This window comes from Labrus mixtus, chromosome 14 (genome assembly GCF_963584025.1).
Source record: "Labrus mixtus chromosome 14, fLabMix1.1, whole genome shotgun sequence".
NCBI lineage: Eukaryota > Metazoa > Chordata > Actinopteri > Labriformes > Labridae > Labrus > Labrus mixtus.
In genome coordinates, this window is record NC_083625.1 from 7458713 (window position 1) to 7474699 (window position 15987).

The 15987-nt window shown below is 38.9% G+C and overlaps 1 protein-coding gene across 3 annotated transcripts in view; it reads left to right on the top strand.

Moving 5' to 3' along the window:
* The window catches only part of zbtb20 (zinc finger and BTB domain containing 20), a 33715-nt gene that overhangs the window by 833 nt on the left and 16895 nt on the right, over window positions 1-15987 (top strand). The window contains exon 2 of one of the 3 annotated variants that reach the window (XM_061054765.1): window positions 6207-6304. The exons of the other annotated variants lie outside the window; for them this stretch is intronic. The gene's annotated coding sequence lies outside the window, so the exon portion shown is untranslated. The remainder of the gene's footprint in view (window positions 1-6206; window positions 6305-15987) is intronic. 3 annotated transcript variants of the gene reach the window in all.

Here is a 15987-nt window from a genome sequence, read left to right on the forward strand (position 1 = left end):
AGGGAACGCGTTTCCTCGTTGAAAATAACCACAACTACACACTCTTAGTAAAAACAGTAATTTCTTAAATGCGCTTCAGTTTGTACAACTTGGACCCAAAGAGGGTTTTGATGTTTGAAATTCACAATTTGGCTACAGCAGCGGCTCACACAGCGCTTATACTCAGACAGATGTCTAGCCTACATTTTTTATGAATTAATATCAATACGGCGTGGCATTTATGAGATGGGGTTACATTATTGCTCAGGCAGGATGGTTGATCTCATGTGTGAAGGTAAAACAATACTGCTTGTTCAATTTCTAAAACAGAGGCTAAATCAGAACCAGATCCAGTGGGACTCTGCTCTGGATTTTTTTTTTTTGTGTGTGCCATGTTTCTCCAAAAAAAAAAATGAATGATCACTTTAAATCGCCGGAATCCGCTTTAAGTCGTAGCTCAGTGTGTGATGCGATGTGAGGATGTTTTTTTGGGGGGAAAGGGTGGCCTAGATATGGGGCCATGCTCTGGTGTAATTAAAGTTGCAAGATACGCTTGCTACGTGCCTTTTGAGACGTTTTGTTGCAAAATATTCGTGGGCAACTCGTGATTCTTTCGCTCCTGTTTATCAGATCGCAGCGATGATATACTTCATTTGTTAAATAAAGTTTTAAAAAAATGTTTTGTTTTTTTTGTCTTCGTGTGTTAGCGCAATAGAAAATAAATGGAGCAATGCTGTCCGATATTCTCGGAGGCAACCATGGGAGTTGAGCCGGAGCAACATGTCAGTTTTGTTCTTCAGGGCTTCATTTGTCCTTGCGCGCGTGCGTGACGGACTGGGAAAGGGGCATAGACGGAGAGCGTATGTGGATGTGTGTGTGTGTGTGTGTGTGTGTGTGTGGCAAACAGATGTTGTCCCAAAGCGGTGGCTTTGTCAGATAACGAGAGGAATACATCGTGTTCTCCTGGCCGTAAGACGCGCCGCTGGTAGTTTTTTTCCCCCCTACCAAACAGCACGTTCTGACTAATGGCGGTAGACTCGCCTGTAGCCCAGAAGTTGTGTGCAGGTACAAAGCTGTGCTTCAACACATAACTTAAGTCAGAGGTTGTAGCTGGTCCGTGAGGAGACACAAACAAGAAGGCCGGCACGGGGTTTGGCACAGAGGAGGCTGCATGAGAGCGCAGCGCTGCGTCCGGCGCCCAAAACGGTCTGTGGATGTGCACCTGTGCGTTTGTGTTTGTGTAGATTCAACCACATACTAGTGCGTTCGTCATTTTACACTTTGTTGTGATCACTTCCACTCCCCCGCCGCCTTCATTCAGAATATCTCTCCACAACGTAAATGCGCTGCTATCCTATAGGCTCGGTTATGTAATTGGCGGCTGCACTGGATGATTTGTTTTCTGAATGGACACATTCGGAGAGCACAGAGCTGAGCGCTGTCGCACAAATGCAACATTTCACTTTGATTTCAGCTGTGCATGATCACAAATCTGTGCTTAAAACTGGAGCATATTGATTGACAGGCTGCATGTGGGTGAGTAAAGTGTAAATGATGTTGTCACAAAGCATGGATGGAATGCCCTTCATGTGAAAAGAAACTCCACACCAGTTTAATACCTGTATTTTTGGACATTTTATTGTTTGATGAATTGGAGGGTACTTGTCTTGTGTGTGAGTGAGCTCTCAGCACGGCTTGATGTCAAAAACTCTCGTTTTATCAGCACAGAGGTGTACAGGAGCTGCTGAGTGAGAGACAGCCATTATATGCCATGGGAGTGTTTGTAGTGCAGAGTATCAGGTGCCCAGTTTCATCTCAGTTAATGAGAATTTATATGAATATATTCCACATGTATATTAATATTCACTGTGTTCCAGCCATCGCCATTTGCCCGCTTTCTGTGTCACGGTTAAAACCCACCCATGACTAATGAATATTTAAGAGCATGTCTGCAGACCAAGGAACTCATTATTATCTGAAGGAGACCCAGCAGATAAACTGCAGACCTTCTCAGATGAAGGCATAGGGGGGTGTGAGGTGTTCAGTTAATCCACACTCAGCAATCAATCCCAATTTTCTTCTCGCTTCACCATCCTTCACTCGTCCTCTGTGGCTGCCCTCCCTCTTCACATTCAGTAATCTATTATTGACTACCAAACTGACATAATGTGTCTGTACTCCGTAGCATTTAATTTTCAAATGTTTTCCAAGGGATGTACTCTTATCTGCCACTCTTTCTCACATTTCTCCCACCTGATTGGGTAAAAGTGTAAGGATACCATGCTGTAATGTAATTAGTACTTCTTTGGAAGGGACTTGTAACAAAAAAAAAAAGCAAAAAAAACAATCATCTTGTACAGTACATGCACACAGATGGCAGGTCAGTTTTCCAAATAATTTTTTAAGCGCAGCAAGGCTCTGCTGCCCAAATAGGCAAGAAAGAGAGATCTCTGTGAAGCCTCCGCAATGCCACGTTTCTGGTTGTTGTTATTCCCACACCATCCTGCCATCTTCACCAGGCTTTTACTAGGTCATCCTGGTGCCCCATAACCCACATTATTAAATTTATAAATATATCTTCATTATGTTGCTTCAACAGAACTCTCTTGAAAAGATTTTTGCTGCTCTCGTGGTTTAGTGGACAGCTGAGTGTAGTGGAAGGGACGGGAGAACTAGGAAAGAGTTTTGTCATTTTTTTTCGATTCATATTGTTACTTCATTTTATGATGTTCGTTGTTTGGTGTATTCTATTTTAAATTGTAGTCTTAGTTTAAATATTTTCATTGTGTTGCAAGTTTCAGCATGCACTAGCAATGCAGAGATACATTAATATAATTCAAGCATGCAGTACATGTGGAGTTTTCTGATCGAGTCAAATTAGAAATTGTACTTTTTAAATGCCACCTAGGCTATTTTTCAATGGCTTGTCAAACAAATTTGAGACTATGCACTTGAGTCCGTCCTGGCACTTTTTCTACCCCAGTTGAACATATTTGGCAGCCATTTTGGGAGTGCAGTAGAGATCCATCGATATAACGAGCCACTTTGTGGATTGCATCCAGAATGTCACACTGCTTGTTAACTGCTTGGCCTTTTTGTCTCGCACGCTGTTTACACTTTCCCCTCCTTTTTTTTTTTTTTTTTTTTTGGTTGCTGCATTTACAACAATATATTCCCTCCAAACTAATGATGTGATTTCCAACTCAGACAGTATTCTGTTGTTCATGTTTAAAGTTCATGGTAAGTGATAATGAACAATTGAATGGGCTTTTAAGCCTTCAAAAGACTTTCAACTTAAAGATTTTTTTTTTTTATGAAGGCACACTATGCAAAGTTTCTCACCTGATTTTTACTGCATAGTCTGCTGTTTTACAGGAATTGCACCTTTAATACCGCTTTTGAGTCCCTAGTTACCATGGCAACATAAAAAAGTAAAAATTTTACAGAAGTCGCATATTTTTTAAATTGAAGTAGTTACGCTTTTCAATCACATCCATTCATAATAATAATTTAATAAATTAATGAGTACTTGCCACCTTGTTGATTTGTTAGCCTACAAGATTTTTTTTTGCAAAACGAAATAATTGGCAGGCTAGCTGCCTCCTGGCTAACTGGCTTGCATCCTTCTACCCACAAAGCACCTTTTCACACATAACATGCTTCTCTTCACATGATGTATTTTTTTTTTAATTCTTGAAAATACTAATAACACAATTGTCAGACCTATTGAGAAAATGTGAAGAGTGTCCTTTGTAATTCATGAGAGTGTTCCCCCTTTAGCTGCTTTCCTCAACATATAAATGCTGTGGTGATGAGTTATGGGGATTTCCCTCCAGCTATAAGGAAATGATGGGAAATAATATGCCTTGTGTAAGAGGGGGAAAAATGTGGCCTGTTTATTAAAGACGTGATCATTTAACCAAGATTTTTTTAAAAATGGTTTAATGTTGCAACCAGTCAGATGAATATTATGCATCCATAACGCTTAACAAAGACTTCCACAACAGCTTTTCTTCTCATTTGTGTCGACTGGCTCAATTTTTCAATTCATCGAGCAGGAATTTTTAAATACTCTCCCCTCCTTTTTTTGTCAGTAAATTGGCACTCAGAATATAGCAGGCTGTTCGTGAAAATAACTCTATTCAAAGTTTGTCTTCAATGTCACTGACATGTTGAAAAGAGACAAAGTCCAAAACTTTAGGGCAAGTTCTTCAGTTTTTAAGAGGACTTTTGTTTTGGAAATCTCCCCTCCCTGCAAGTATCACAGGAATGTGTAATGAAAGCACAGATTGAGACTGAATAAGTATTTGCGAATGTACCATGCTGTTGTCACGGAGCTTTTGTTTCAGTGAAAAACGTAGAAACATCTTGTATAAGACGCTTTATAAGTTCTGCCATAGATGCATATTAAAGTCTATTGATAAAGAAGGATCTGTTTATCATTAAAAGAATTGACATGCATATGAATAGGCCATCCTGTATGGACCGTTTATGACACACTTGCCCGAGGATAAGCCTGTTGTGTTTGTGTTTACTCATAAACATGAATTTATAGACTCTTGGACTGTATTTTTATTATGCTCGTTTAAAGCTTTTCTTTTTTTATCAAGATCTCTTGAGTGAATTAAATTCTAGCTGTCACTTGTTTTTAACTCCTATACTGTTGTTAATAGATACACAGTATATACAGTACAAACACAGTCCAGTTATGTGCATGACTATATGTTTCCTTTACCTTTACTGGGACGGCCTACAGACTCTTTATTTGTTTATTGTTTTATATTTACACTACTGGTTTAAAAGCTTTTCATTAAAAGTCTGCCTTCTGAGGAACTTTTAAGACCCGGATATAAGGTAACAGCTGGATCACAAGTCGTGTCGGGACATGCTCAGATGATTTTTGGAGGTAAAAGTTTAGATCAGAACTGCAACTTGTTGAAATAAAGAATGCTAGATCCTAAATTTGTTTTAAATTACATAGAGAAGCATTTAAAGTGAATTAGCATTCCCTCTCTAAACACACACTGCAGGCCCAGGCATTCAACTGATGTGAAAAATGTATCCTGGATTCTAATAGCAAAGTTGTATGTTTGCCAAGGTGCATGTGTGTCCTCAGTTCACCCCGCCGCTCATATGGTTTTCTACAAGTCATGGTGAGATCACTGCCTCGCTGAAGGGGAAAACTATCTAAAGAGGGTTTAAGAAAATGAAAATAAACTAGCAGAGTGTACTGTAACTTTTGAAACTCTTTTACAGAGAATGAGTGCTGTGTTTCCTCTGCTTCTATCCTGGCTTCAGGAAGAGTTTTTTAAGCCTTGTGCCAGTAAACAGCACTCACAGCAGCCAAAATGTTAGGGCTGTGCAGTCTTACTCAAGGTACATCGGTATGCACTGAGCAAAGAGTAAACTTAGAGGGAATTATTTACACAATAGTATTTGTGTCGTGGTTTTCATCACAAAATGAATGTTGTTGAAGCCTTAAAGTTCTTCCAAAGAATCTAAAACAGTATTTTTTTTTATTTTCCTTTTTTATCAACTACCGGTAAGTCATTTGCTGTTTTAAAATTCAGCTTTTGGAAATCACTGTCAGACATTTCATGTTTTGAACAAATTCTTCTGAAAAAAGAATTTAAATTTTCATTTTTATCGTGAAAATGAAAGGAATATTTGCTCTGGAACTGTCGAAATTGTTTATTGCCCTGAGAATGACCTTGATAAAGACAGATTTCAAAATAGACTCCTTCAAGACGCTGAAAATCATTATTAATTTGCTGAACAGCTTATTGTTTTATCAGCCAGGAAATGAATGTTTTATCTTCTTGGGGGGGCTGGTTTTACGACAGTTGGTCCACGTGACAAAGGAAAAGCATGGGTAACCTGTTCAACTGCACACAAATCCTCCGTTTTATCAAAGTAGCTGGGCTCGTTTGACAATAGCCATGACATTTATTGGTGATAAATTCAAAAACGTTGTGATCATCCTGAAGGCATCAACTCCTGTTCATAACACCTGTGTTACATTTTGGAAAAACATGCAGTCCACATGTCAAAGTGAGATGGATCAGTGATAGATTTTCATTTTTACAGTGATGCCTCAGTGTTTTTCCCCTCACTTATTAAAACCTAATTATTACTAACATGATTACTTCAATACTTTCTACTAATAGGACACTTTTTAGACTGAATCACACTGGCCTGCACCCTGACATTCATTCATTTTTTCTCAGGTTCATGGTCAGTTCAGCCTTTCCCAACATGCTTTGAGAGGAAGGCAGGGCAACACCCAGTGCAGGTCACACAGGCAAACAAAGACACACTCACACAGGTAACAGGAGCTAGACATTAAAGGCAACATTTTGGATTTGTTTAACATACTGTAAAGCCTCCTGTTGCACAAAGAGGAGTGAAAGATCTCAAATAAAAGCACAATCCTTCCTCTTTCTCTCAGTCTCACTCTCTCTAACAAAAAAACAGTGACATGGAAGTAACACATTTGTTGTTGCTGGCCCTGCTGAAATACATGTGGCATGGTTTTTATTGTAATGTTACCAGAAACAGCTGAGGAGATTAGGTTACAATCTAGGGTTTATGAGCTATAGATTATTGCCATCAAAGATAATTCTGCTTCATTCAAACAGACCACATTGACCAACAATTCATGTGCATTAGCAGAAGGCTTAAAGGCCAGATCATTCATATAAAAATGGAGCTGATGGGTGGCCAGGCTTTAAATCTGCTCTGTGGTAGATTGGATTCTGTGCAGACTTATCTGTCTGTGAACAAACTGATTAGAGAGAATAACCTATGCCTATGTCTTGTTATTCAAGAGAAGGCTAAAATAGTTGAGCAACAACTTCCCCGAAACACACCTTAACATTTGCCACAGTGAAAATATGGTAGTTTATGGTTAGTGATAGTGTGTGGCTATGTTTAGGCTGCTTATGATATGCTATAAAACAAGTCAGACCACACCAACTGGTTGCTGCAGCATACTTTCTTCCTGCAGTCACTCCTGAGAAATGGCCGGTAAAAGAAAGGAGGATGTTTATATTTAAATAAATAAATGTTGTTTCAAAAAGGCGTGTCATTTGAAAATATTTGTTTTAATTTTGGCTCTGCTGCTGACTTTTTATTATTTAGGGTGCAAATATCAATATTTGATTCAGTTATAATAAACAAGCACAACTTTCATCAGGTATAGGTTTGAGATCACAAAGTCAAATATTTTCATTGTGAAGAAGTAAACACTTTTAATTACATCTTATTGTTATATGTACATGTTATTAAAAACGACGATCAGGTCATTTATTCGTCGGCCTATTTTAAAGAAGACAATGCCAATGCATTATTACACCCCTCATCACTTTATGTCTTAATCTCGACTTCCAAGAAAATCATTATTTTTCACATTAGTGACTGACAAACACGCTTAATGTTGTAAATATATACTTACATAATTAGTCACAAGTTCTACACCCTTTGATCGTCCCACTAATCCAATGACACACAGACTCTGCCATGTGTGTTTTCACAGTTCTTGTCTTTGTTGATCTGGACAACACTTCATGTCACTCCTTCACACTATGTCCATTTTATCATGAGGATGTGTCACGCATTCACACACCGGATAGGTGTAGTGCATGGCTTATGTTTAACAACAATCATATGTTATATTATTAGATGTCAACAGACATGATAATGTAAATGTGTATAAATCCATAACTAAGGGTGCACCGATGCATCCGTTTAACATCGATATCGGCCATGTTGACAGACCTCTGCCCAGCAGCAACAAAAAATGTGGCCTGAACCGATGTCAGTAGCTGATGTTTATCTGTTGTCATATCAATTTAATGCTCGCATCTAGTACACCTAACTGTGGACTCAGAGAAGAGGTTTTTTATTGGGAAGAGGAAGTCCCATGTTGGACAAAATCTGTTTTGATGGTCAAAAATGAGAGGAAATATTGGCTTTGTGGGAGTCTTACACCAAAAGAAGTAACAGGAAGAAATCCCATCTTTGTCAGTAATTGGCTAAATTTTTAAACATCGGTATCGGCCCTGATTTTCACAATCAGTTTCACAATTATCCATTACATGGATAGAGAGTTCATGTATTCAAAATTTGTAATTGTCTCATGAAAATTCTAATCTGTTATATTTTACATACTGCGGAACCTGTCCTCCTACTGACCATTTATGTCATTGCACACATACATATAGTGGTACAGGTATAGAGACATAGAATACACCTAATACAAGATCAATCCCAATCCCTAAAACAGTTATGGCAACTGTATGCAGTCACTCTTTGTCTTTGCTTTTGATGGCGGCTGTTGGACGGATGGTTATAGAATAGTTTTCTCCAAAGACATATTCTGAATATCATTCTGTGCCTCGCAGTATTCTTTGGATATATTTGGTAGTTTTGTAAAAGGACTCCAGCTTTCATAAATGTCCCATGTTAGCTGATACAGTCTATAGATTACTGACCTCATTGTTGTTTTCATGCGACTGTATCTTAAGCTTCATAGGACACTGAGTGAATTCTGATCAGCTCACATTTCCAAACAAGTAGTTTTTTTTTTTTTGTCTTCACAAGAATTTCATTGAAGTAATCCTAAATAGGTGAAAAGCTTAAGGTCCTGTTTCTTTTTGGGCCTTTTTGTCATTTGTTGTGAAATTGTGTGATTAGGTTGCTTAACAGGTTTGTTTTGCAACACTGCATTGTATAGATGAAGTTTCCTCATGTGAGATTGACCTCCTCCCTGTTGGATTAACAAAAAGCTTACCTTTGTGCATGCTTTTGTGAATTTTCAGGTCGTGTGGGTGGGTGTGTATTTAAACCATTATATATTAGCTGGTTGTGTCTAGCTAGCCTGCAGACCCTGGACAAGAGGTGCTAGCACTTGGAGGAAGTGTGTATAGGGCACTCATGTGGTCGGCTGTGTTTCAGTGTGTCAGCGTTACACTTTTAGAAGGGTCATATGTCAAATGAGCTGATGAGACATATATAATCTGTATTTACACAACGGCTCACCAAACTATAAATACATTTAAAAGTGCTAATATCCATTAGGCTGGAAATAAACACTGCATATTTACTGAGTCATCTGGATTGAATATCTGGTTCTTTACTTTAAACCTGTAGTTACTGTACTGTGACAGTATGTTGAAGATATGGTTAGTTTACCTGAACCAAGAGTCAGTTAGATCTCGTCCTGATAGCATGTGTGTGTTGTTGTTGCCGTAGCTACAAGCTGAAGTATTCTGTGACATCAAGCAACCTTTTCTTTCCTTCTGTATTTGTTAACAAGCAGCATGTTAACACTTTGAAAGCACGTCTTTTTTATGTAAACTGGCAAACCTTCTCAGGTACTAGGAGAGAAGAGAGGCTTCCTTTGCTGACCCTTGAAGCACAGAGCAGCTCAGAAAAAGAAAAAAAAAAGTGCAGAAATGTGCTGGACTGCTTAAATCAGCCTCGTGCATTACTAAAAGTTCAGCCCTGTGCCTGCTGGACCTCCTCGTGCAGCTGCTGGTCAAACACATGTTTAGCAGAACAATTTGGGTGTAAAAAAAATCTATTGATGGACTTGTGTATCTTGAGATTATGTTTGTGATACTGCATTGATTCTCGAGAACAATATATACATTCAATTCAAAGAGATTTTTTTTTTATTAACAGGGAAATACATTTCTTGCGCATTTGAAATGTACACTAAAAACTTGTTCCCTAAGTAATTTAGTGTTTGCTTCAAATTTGTGCCAGCAAAGTAGAGTTATTGGCTATTTTGTGCAGTGGATGTTGGACTGTGTAAAATTGTAATGTAGAGTATTTAGAAATCAGATTTTATAAACATGCTGATATATTCTATTTACAGTGTATGTTTCCCCTAAATTATAATATAGCATCATATATACATATATATATATATAGCATCATATAGCAAATAGTTATTCGATACAGCCCCACTCACAGTCACATTCACAAATACTGAAAACAACCAATTAAATGTACACTATGTGGTCAGATGTATGAAATGAAATGTGGATACAAATTAAAAAAAAATACATTGAAGTTTTATTTTAATCACCCCCACCAAGTTTTTTTTACAAACCTACAAAGATTTCACCTCTTTAAGGTACTGTTGAATTCACCTCTTTAAGATACTGTTGAATTCACCTCTTTAAGATACTGTTGAATTCACCTCTTTAAGATACTGTTGAATTCACCTCTTTAAGATACTGTTGAATTCACTTATTTAAGATACTGTTGAATTCACCTCTTTAAGGTACTGTTGAATTCACCTCTTTAAGGTACTGTTGAATTCACCTCTTTAAGATACTGTTGAATTTACCTCTTTAAGATACTGTTGAATTCACCTCTTTAAGATACTGTTGAATTCACCTCTTTAAGATACTGTTGAATTCACCTCTTTAAGATACTGTTGAATTTACCTCTTTAAGATACTGTTTGACCACATATTATATGTATTTCTGTGTGAGTGTGAGAACATGTTTCCTATAAGTGTGAACACTTGTTTTCTAGGCTTCCTCTGTATATTGTGTATGTGTGTGGCTTTAGACTGTGTGGTCTCTATAGTGATAAATAGTATCAGCTAACCTAAACATATTCAGAGTCTGAGCTGTTCCCTACTGTGATAATAAGTACTACGTACTTTCAGCTGAGGTCCCACACTATCGTCTCATAACTCAGCACAAAGCATCTTTGTTTTGGGTTTATCTCCCAAGGACATAAAATGAGGAGACACTTTGTTTTCTGTCAGAGATATAAAGGTGCTGCAGCCCTACTATACCACACAGTCCACTTGTTGAGATCATGCCTGCTTACTGTACACCGTCCAGACATAGACATGTACAAGTCTGTTTCATATACTGCCAAACAGAATCAATTAGCTGGCTCTTAATCATGATACACTGGTAATAGACAGAGGAGTCCTATACGAGCGTCTACGTAGGTTCATGAAGATCTCTTGATGGCCCACCAGGTCGATTTTTGGAGAGGCGAAACGTCCTCGACACGTGTAGTAGCTTTGGAGAGGCAGTTGCTGTGGACACTTGTGCCTAAATGATCTCTCTTGAATTTAGCATTATCTGCTTCGGGGGTTAGAGGTGTTTTTGGAGACTATCACATGAGTAGTCAGATGGTTCTTTTTGGTCAAATGCTCATTAACAAAACCACAGCGATTTGCCAAAACTGAGACATTTCTTGAAAGCATCCCTTCCATTTGCCAAAATTAGATACTGGCTTTATAAATTTAATGGCCGCAAGCCCACAATAGCTGTTTGTTTTCACCCTCTATGCTTTTTTTTTTTTTTTTTTTTAGGGAAACTTCATAAAATACAGTATGATAGCTCCAAAACAGGACCGTTTGTTTGGACTTGGCCTGGAAAAAAAAAAAAGTATATGAGAAGTAGTTTATCCTCCCATCTGTAAAAGGACAAAGAGTCTGCTCAGGATAACGGGTGGTGGTGGTGGGTGTGTTTTTGACAGAAAATGACGAAGTTGAACAAGCTGTCCTGTCAAAAAAAAAAAAAAAAAGACTTTGAACTGTCCTATACTTGTGTAATGGTATTGTGGTGTGTGCTGTTATTTGTTTGCTAGAGGAATTTATTTGAAATCCCCACATCCTGTCACATTGAATGGCTTTCTGTTGGACTGAATGTCTTATCAGATATGATATTTGAGACATTTTAGAGGCAGAGAAACTAAACATGAATAGTCGGATTAAATTGAGGAGACTTTAAAAGGTTAATAATAGTTCCAGATGGTCTATGATTCAAAGAAATGCAGGAATCTCAAGTAATCTCTAATAAAAGGTGTCCAAAACATGACACTGGTTCTGTTTTAAATCTTCACGATGCTTGGACCAAGCAGCAGAGCTTTCACAGCAGAGAAAAGGGTGTTTTTGTGAAATGAAAAAAAAAACACAATTTTACCACTTTTGCACATTTTAAACTGTCTCTTTTGGCGAGGCTGTGATTGGAGCTGTAGTCGTGAAGGCAGAATCACTAGTCCTACGTCTGTGTTGTAGCTGAAGAGCTGGTTCAAAGTTCAGGAAGACATTTCATGTCATTGTAAGGAAGCACAAATGATATGTAATTCATCCGTGTTGTAATCATCACACATTTGAGAGCGATTTCATTGGTGATGTTGTGTTGCCTAGTACATTTTCAGTTTAGGGAGATGGAAAAAAAAAAAAAAAATGGGAAAAAATGTTGTGTGTGAAAATCTTGGCACAACTTGTCAACAGCCTACGTTTGCTTGTTGATGGTTTTCAGGGACTGCCATAAAGACAAATCAATTAAATCCTGAGTCTGCGAGGTGTTTTCTGCCGCGTTTGGAAGTGTGTGAGATTTAGGTGCATTTGTTAGCACACCTGTTAACTGCTGCACGACGTTATAGACGAACACTCGAATGTGATAGAAGATCAGGGCTTTAAATTACTCCGATTTAAATCAGTCTACTCGGTATTGTTGTGCAGAGAGGAATATTCTGATATTTTTTTAATTGCGCTGATCGAAGAAAACCAGGACAAAACATTATCAGATGTGCTTTAATTTAATATCTTTTCCTCTTTCTTAGTAAAGTTTGAGATGTCGACTGTTTTTATGTGTGTGTGTGTGTTTTTTGGTGTGTGTGTATTATTTTATCACAAGAGGAAATGAAACACACCCTCAGTTATCACACATCAGATCAACACTTGATTTATGCTTTAAACTCCCCAGTGGGCTCGCTACACATGTACATTGTGTACTAAATTACATTAGATACCATATCACAAACCATACTATTAAAAGCATAATATCTGCTAGTTTATATGCTAATGCACCTGCTTCTAAAGGGATGATTGAAACAAATAATTACAACGTCGGACAGTGATTGTTGAAGTAGTGGAGCTTTCATACAAACTCATAAATTACTATTAATTAGGTGTAACAAAAAAAAAGAAAAAAAACACTCTTGATAAGTGCAAATCTGGAGCGGATTCATGGAGATGCTGTATGCACATGCATGGACGAGCTTTTCACGATGCCCCGTGGCCCTTTTGTCTCCACATTTAAATGTACCAGGGGCCTTGAATATATGCTTGTAGTGTGTGTTGTAAGCACTATTTGCATATTCAAGATGTATATTATTCACATGGCTGATACTGCTCCTTTTATAAGCATGCCCCTTATGTCTGCTCTCAACCCCCTCCCTCATGGTCACCATTTTACCCCCCCCCCCTTCACTTCCACTTGATTAACTAATGTCCAATTCGATGCAGCCTATTTCATCGGCCTTGTCACCTAATATAGGCGGCTGATTAACCTGGAGTCTGGCTGGTGAAGTTGCAACCCTCCTCTCGTCTCCCTCTGTCTTAATTTTTTTTTTTTCTTCTTTTGCCCCCTCCCCTACTCCTCCTCCTCCTTCTCCCTCACTCCCCCCACCCTCCTACCCCTCCTCAGTCTTTGTTGTGGCGGCAGCAGCAGCAGAGCATGCATTGCATTGGCGGTCTGAAGCATTGTGTCTGATTTCCAGCAGACAAACTGACCTCTGGGGATTTATTGACAGCAAACTCCACAGAGGCAGACACAGAGCTGGGAGCATGGAGGGAGGCAGCCGGGAGAGAGGGGCGGGGGGTAGTGGGGAAGGTTTGTAAGGAGGGAGGAAAAGGAGGAGGAGGAGGAGGAGGGGGGGTGGTTACAGACACACAGACAGTAGTGAGACAGACAGATTGAAGAAAAGACAAGGAGAGAGTTTGATGAAACAGGAAACAGGTAGAAATGCAGAGAGAAAGAGATCAATACGAGAAGGGGAAAAATACACAACTCGAGTTTGGTTTAATTCAGAAAATGTCTTTTTTTTTTTTTTTTTTTTTTTTTTTTTTGGTGGAGCGTTTGGAAGTGAAAGAAAATGGCCGCCTCCTACAAGGATCTAATTAATTTTGAAGGATCATCAGCCCCTTTAGTCCAAGGCAGGGTACAGGAGGGAGGGAGGGAGGGGAGGGGAGGGAGACAGACCCCTGGGCTGATTAGAATTCACTGCAGGTAGGCACTGGCTGCTGCTCACCCACTGTGTCACGGCTAAAATGGAATCACTGTTGTGAGTGGCAGTCTGGGCAACTGAAGCCTGCTTCCCTTGGCCTGCTCCTTTGTTGCCAGCATTCACCTCACTTTACCCCTCAGGCAGGTGGATTTACATGTCTGGATGGGCACGGTGGAAGCCAAAGAGGGAACATATATGTGCTGTCTAAAAAAAAAGGCCCATGGCAGCTGAATACAGTTACATCTTAAGCAAGAAGAGAAAAAGGGTTAAATATTTGCCAGTGTAATGGATTCAAGCATTTTGGCACATATTCAGTACGTTGAAGGGAAAAGGCTTTGGAATTAGGACTTTTTTTTGTTGGTTTTCACTTCGACTAAGACAATTTTGAATTATGTTAGCAACAGTTTTTAGCTTTCAGCAATGCAGTTTAGTCAACCGTTCTGGCAAGTGCTAGTTTCTAAGTTAGATCGTAGAACAAGGCGCATGTTTAGCTTATATTGATGTCTTTAATAAAGAGTCCAAAGGGCTTTTGAGAGCATTGTAGGGCTGTTAAGGTTGTAGAAAAGGGTTCAGGATTGATTTCCACTGTTACCAGAGCTACAAAACTAACCAGTGTTTGTGTGCTTAAGTGCCAAAGAATGATCCACCTCAGTATCAAGTGATCGCCCTCTCCTCATGCTAAACACGCTATTACTTGTCTTTATCAAATCGTCAAATTTGTTAGTTGACGAGGGCATTTCAAGACTGCGAGCGCACATCTTGCTGCTTGCTGTACTTCTCAAAGTGGGGCCTGTGGAAGCAGAGCTCAGTGCCACATTTCACTGATTACAATTTAACCCCTCGACTCTGCTTTCCTCACAGATACTCTGCTTCGCCACACTAATTTATACACACAACATTTCGGAGGCATATTTATGGTCTAATATTTATCGTTTTTTCCGCGGTGCAGCAGATGGTCCTTCTTCTGTGGGAAAAAAAAAGGTCACATGCTTAAAATCATATTGTTTCCATCTGTAGATTTTACTTCTGTGTCTCAAAGCGAGAGGTGTGTTCTGCAAAAGTACTTTAGATTTGTTGAAGAATGACATGTGTCGACATTAACGTGCAGGTCTGGTCAAATCCAAGCACAGTTCTCTTGGTTCAGGAACACAGAGTCGTTACTGGTTTTTACAGACAGCACTGGGTGTGCATGTTGCAGCCAGCGTGAAAGCTACTACACCTTTGTAACTCTTGTTTCCCAAAAATATGAGAGAATTTCACATTTCACTTGATATTATGCTCCAGATTTAATCCATTATTTTTAAAATGACTTTTGAAGCTGTATTGGTTGAAATGTTTCAGGGAAATCTAGCCTCTGGGGGATAAATAAGAGAGACATTGTGATGGCATTTTGCATTGGTTTGATGCATTTTTTTATTCTGCCTGACCTCAGATATTACCATGAGAATCAATCTCCAACGTCGTCAGCTTCCCAATCATTTTGTGTCCATTTTTTTAATGTCAAACTTTGCCATACTATTGTGTGTGTACTGTAAAAGGCCTCACGTGTAAGGCTTTCAAAGCGTCATCAAAGCTGCTCATCACATGCTTCACGTTGTTGAATGCTTTTCTTGTGTTTTTCAATGAAAGCCTCGTGTGTTTAAAATGTTACTCTTTCCTATTATTACAACTTCTAATCTCAATTCCGCTCAATTTCTGTTTTGGATATTTTTTTTTTTTTTTTTTTTTCTCGATTTTTGGATTTGAAAATCAAAAACAGGAATAGTCAAGCTTACACACACACACACACACACACACACATACCCGTTTACACGCTCAGTGGTGAATGTGAGTGATACCTCCTCTAAATTATGCAGAAATTGAGGAGGTATTTATATTGTCTTTCTTCAGAAGGGTGTGGTTTTGTTGCCCATCAGCTCAGATAACTGCTGAGACAGGAACTGTCTCTTCAAACCG